Source organism: Coffea eugenioides, chromosome 11, assembly GCF_003713205.1.
Source record: "Coffea eugenioides isolate CCC68of chromosome 11, Ceug_1.0, whole genome shotgun sequence".
Classification (NCBI taxonomy): domain Eukaryota; kingdom Viridiplantae; phylum Streptophyta; class Magnoliopsida; order Gentianales; family Rubiaceae; genus Coffea; species Coffea eugenioides.
Genome location: NC_040045.1, coordinates 777,736 through 783,735, shown reverse-complemented (window position 1 = coordinate 783,735; position 6,000 = coordinate 777,736).

Below are 6,000 nucleotides of genomic sequence, written 5' to 3'. Positions count from 1 at the left end.
TTTTGTTTTTTTTTTTCCAAAATTGTACGTAATCCCATCAAAATCACATCTTAGTGAAAGCAGAGAGTTTGTCACCCTTATTTCAAGAAAACTTAGTCAACATACAAGCTTTTTAGGCTTGTAACGATGGACAGAAGTGATAGCTAAACATGTAGAAACTGGTTATACCCCCATGATCACGAATGATTGATGGATTTCTTACGAGCATAATCCTCACTTTGGATTGCCATGAAGGAATAAGTCAACTATGGACTTTATTAACTTGTAATGTGGCTTGAAACGATAGTTGAAGGATAAGACTTTCAAGGACATTGCACCACAAATCGCATTTTTCCAAAATTGCCCCTATTTTGAACTCGAAGATTCTGAACTTTGTTTGATCACTCAATAGGGACTTCACCATCGAATCTTTTGTATTTCATTTTTCCCTTTTGCTTTTCCGTTTTCTTTTCTTTGATCTGGTGAGTTTTCCATGGTGAGTAGCGTCAGCCCCCATACTCAAGCAATTCAGAAATACAGCTAAAATTTTCCAGCATCAGAAATTTTCTTGACAGGGCCATTGCAAAGAACAGAAGTCAGGACTTTCGATTTTTGTAATGGGGTCAGGTATGGTGTTTTAGAAAAGTTAAGGCTTGAAGGCAGATTTTAAAAATGGTTTGAAGAATCTGAGATCGCATTGTTGCGCCAACCCTATTTTAGGGTTAAATCAGAATTTTGCCCCAGTTTATGCTCAATTGAGGCTTTTTCTCTTTCATTTTCTTTCTTTTTTGATTTTTTGGCTTTCTGCCATTCTTTGAAATTTCACAAAATTTGCCCCAGTTTATTTTTTGAACCGAGGTTCACTTTTCTTCTTTTGTCTTTCGATTTTGTGGCTTTTCACTTTTTCACTTCTTGAAATTTTCCTTTTTCAACTCAACTTGCCCCAGTGAGGGGTTTGCGACTCTCAGGGGTTGCCAAACGAAGTATTTCATTCTAAAGGCTCAAAAGGGATAACTAAGGATAGAATGTTTGATTGGAAAAGAAGATGGCCTGACTTTAATTCCGTTCCCTACATTAACTCTGAAAAGAAATTTTCATTAATGGGAAATTTTTGGCATGTATTTGAATTAACTGACTGAGGAAGACCCTTGTTCATCCATATTTGCGAAACATAGGCGATCCACGCGGACAAATCTCTTCCCCCCTTTTTTTTTGAATTGGAACCCAAGTGGAATCGATTTTCCCCAATTTGTAGTTCCCTCTTTTCTTTTGATTTTTGCTTTTCTCTTTTTTGAAAAATTCCCAATCTCCCTCCCCAATGTGGGGTGCGATCACAAGTGCATTTGAAAGGAACCACCTATTTGGCTCAAATGAGGATGCAAGGGATAAATAGTGTTTGGATTGTAGAAGCGATGGCCAAAGTATCATTCTTACACTTCATGACAACCAGAGTAACGAAATGCTCATTGACAATCCATTCTTCTTTTTGATATTTTGAAAATTTTCCAATGAAGGATAGTGATCATCAAGGCGTTTATTTGGAACGAAATTATTCTTTTATAAGCTCAAATGGGAGAGCAAATGATAAAAATCTGTATAGGTAGTGAAACGAATGCTTGAAGTAACATTCCAAATTTTCCAAACAAATAAGGATAATGCACATTTTTGCTTTCACTTAGATGTGATTGAATCGGATTAGTCACCGCGGACATTTTCAAACAAAAGTTGCCCCAATTTGTAATTTATCAATCAATGTGACTGATTTTATTTTGGAATTAAGTGAAGGAGAAAGGTATCTCATGGGCCCTCTGAATGACCTCTTTCAATTTTTGAGCACTCTTGTTGTGTAGCTCGGGTCACCAATCTGGTGTATACATTTGTGAGTTTTCAAGCCAGAGGTTGAAAAATCTCAATTTGAGCTTATTTCTTAAAATTCACCATGAAATCTCTTAATGAGCCCAATAAAGAATGAAATGTACATGAATATACACAAAACAATAATTGTCCAAAAATTTTATTGCTGAAAAAGTTTGAAACAAAATTTCTCGTTCAATTATGATACAAATGAGAAGAAAAAACTTCTAAAGAGCTCCACATATATATCCCTTTTGTTTCCTTCTCTTTTGACACAAAAATATATTAACAAGTCAAATATACAGAAATTTCCTTGAAAACAATTATGAACTCTCTTAGAAGCTCTTAACCTAGAGCTTTCAAATGGATCTTTCAGGTTTCCATTGTTGGATCTGCCCAAGAATCAAATAATACTTTCCAAACTTTATCGGATCAAAAATTGTTATCCAATATAGGGAAATATTTTCATCTTATTGCAACATTTTTTTATGAATGCAGGGGAGGGGGGAAACAAAAGAAAAATACCCCGAGTTAGTGAACAAGAATATAAAATCGGTATGTATGTCCTATGGGGGAACCCTTTTATGCCAAGGGTAGGCCTAGCATGAAGATGCAATCCTCTGAGGTAGGCACCATACCATACCTGATGGATCTGATCAACTCATTGAGTGAAAAATAATTTTGAAAGAATTTGGTCAATTGGAGTGACGAGAGATTTGTCAAAATGAGGACATCGTCCGAAGGGATTGACCACTTTGGATCGAGACAAGAACTTGCAAAAACGCACGGGTTTGACCTTGACGAACTTCCTATCGAAAAGATGGGAATTCGTTTTGACAAATTTTCTCAGTGAGTCAAAACTCCAACTGATCAAATGACTGGATGCAATGGATGCTTTTCTCAAAATCGACTAGGTTTTCCATTTTGAAATTCGACATTGAAATCCTAATTGGTCAAATGAAATTGACAATTTATTAAAAAATCGACCGGATTACCCTAAAAAGGGAAACAGGTCAAATGAATTGAATGAAATTTAATTTATTCAAAAATTAATCAGATCACCCTAAAAGGGTAAATTGATCAAATAGATTGAACGAAACTTGATTTATTCAAAATCGGCTCGGTTGCCCTAAAAATGGGTAGATTGGCCAAATGAATGAAATTGAATTAGTGATTTATTCAAAAATCGTCCGAATGACCCTAAAAGGGTAAATTGGTCAAAAGAATTGATGATTTATTGAAAATCGACCAGGTGACCCTAAAAAGGGTAAGTTGGTCAAATGAATTGATTATTTATTGAAAATCGACCAGGTGACCCTAAAAAGGGTAAATTGGTCAAGTGAATTGATGATTTTTCAATGAATTGGCAAAATGGATTGGTTGAATTGTCCGGCCATTGGTTATTTCAAAATTATTGAGGTGCATTAGTCTATGACCTTCTAAAAATCAAATTTTGGCCTCAATTTATTTACCGTCTCAATAGGAGGAATCATTTGCGAATTTCTTCAAATTAATGTCCTTCATGCAAGGGATTTTTACCAATTTTTCATAAAATGGCCAAAAAGTGATTATTAGATGCTCATATTCCAAAGATCACTCTATGAAAATGATCGGATCCTACCTTACCTTGTGCACTACCCCTTTGGATGGTACAAAATGTAAACGTGCAAGTCTCACTGGATTAAGTATCCGAAACACAAGGTGGCTTATTCCTAAACACGGGATTCCCTATGTGGCATTCCCTTTCTATGGTTTGTGCATGATGCCATTTTATTAAAGCAGTAAAATATGCAATCCGAAATGAAACATGACCTAAAAGGACCTTTTATACGCCAAGGTAGGCTTAGAATGCCATGCAATTATTAATCTATGAATGCAATATACCAAAATCTTTAAACGTGCAATAACCTATCTACGAGGGTAGGTTCTAAAAGAAGGTCATACCAGACCTCTTATTTGCTAGGGTTTGTGAATGCAATGGGGACACAAAACCAAGAAAGGTTAGCTCAGCCAGATAAATACACATAACACATTGGCAACGAAATCAGCACAAAGAAATAAAGCAATAAAAGGGAGAAAGGGGTTGGACCCCTCCCCTCGTGAATAGTGTCCCTAATAGGGTAAGGTCGACTCTACCCTAGGCAAGCTAAAATGGATGCATGAGGTTAGGGTTCACTAATGCATCTAGACTCGATAAGTCATAGGTCCCCGAGCCTTCAGACTTGGAAACCAAGGGTCATCACTCCCAAGGTTCCTTGTCGGTGGCTCGAGCGATTCCCCAGACGTTGCTACGCACACGTCGTGTTACGGCTACCCGTCTGGGCGAATCTAAAAAATCCTCAACCTTCGACTAAAAACTAATAGGTTATCAACCTAATGTTTAAAGCGGAAGATCGAGTGACCCCTCGGATCATGCTACGCACACGTCGTGATACGATCACATGTCCAAGTGGGTCGCCTAAAATCCTAATAAGGTGGAGTGGCGTGACAAGCCACTAAAAGAAAAATAAATGAGGGGTAAAAAATAATTAAAGCGTATGCGCGTATGCTAGTGCTCGTTTGGAGGGGAGGGATCAAGAACCAACGCGAGGCTCTAGGGTACATCCCCCACCCAAATGCAATGCAAAGCGCGAGATAAAACGAGTAAAATATACATCCAAACAACCAATCATACATACGTGAGTGGGGAGTAGTTTGGTACGTGCGCGAGGCAAAAAGTCCTAAAAAGGAAAAATGCAACCCTAATATCCAAACGCTATGCATAAAAAGGGTAGAAAAGGGAAAAGAATGGCCAAATCAAATGCTCGGACCCACTTAGGAAGTCCCCAGTGGAGTCGCCAACTGTCGCGCCCCACTTTTCGATTCGAGTTGAATGTGTGAATGTGTTGTGTGTGTGAAGTGTAGTGTGAACGTGTGCAAAATGAAAAGTAAAAAGGCCATGGGACTTTGGAAAGCGACGATTTGGCCAAATGAAATTTTAAAAAGGGTTTTTTAAATATGAAAACGGAGTCGCCACTTGGTATAGATTTGGGGTGTACCAAGTCACCCAAAAAGTGTTTTTTAAAGACAAAGTAGTAAAACCCTTTTTAAAACGACTCCTAGTCCACGTAAGCCAAAGAAAAAGGTTCGGGGGTCACGTTTGACAAAGGGGAAGGCAAGGATAGAATCCAAGGCACCCCTTTGACCTAGCCAAGGCTAGTTGCGCGACTTAACCAATTTTTCCTAATTTTTCTACCCAAGGTATGTATCGCGTATTGGATATGTCTATATGAATGCAAAAACCTAGACCTAGGGGGATTGGGGGAAATTTCTCTTCAAAGGTTGAGTGGTGCCAATCACATTAATTGTGAAGCCCAATAATGATCCTTTTGAAGAGGTCACACCTAAACCCAAATGACGTGAAAAATGAGCGGAATGCATGCCATGTGAAAGTGTGAGTTTGTGAAGTGAGAAAAATGATAAAGGTAATAAGACAAGAGTGAAGGTGTGCAAATGTAGATGAAAGTACTCGTGTGCGAGTGAAGACAAAATGCTCGTGTGCAAGCGAAGATAAAAAGTGTTCGTGTGCAAGTGAAGGCAAAAAAAGTGTTCGTGTGCAAGTGAAGGCAAAAAAAGTGTTCGTGTGCAAGTGAAGGTGATAAAAGGTGCATGTGTGCAAATGAGACAAAAGTGAAAGTGTAATGATAGAGTGGATTGAGAATGCATGAGCCTAGGGAATTCATGCAAATTGGGTACGGGGAGACCTAAATCGTGACTTGATTTTCCCTTTGATTAGAAGGCAAAACTAGCGTGCTAAGGCTATTGAGTAGCCACACTCGCTCGTTTCCCTTATCGGAAGGGGAACACTCAAGCAAAATGAACCCTATAGCTAGTATGGGATGCAAAACCTAAAGTGACGGGAAAGGGGAATCGAGGAGCATGCCAGATGATAAAACTAAGAAAAAATGCATGATATGTAGTGAACAGGCAAATAATGCATTAATGAAAATCCAAGGAAAAATCCTATTGGGTCTAGCGTTGGACTAGCCCATCTATGAATTCCGACTAGCGTTGGACTAGCGGAAACGTACATTCATCCATTCCATTCATTCATAGTTATGAAAGCAAGTAGACATGCCAAAACGCTCGTAAACACGTAGCACGTAGCACTTAGCATGCTCGACTAGA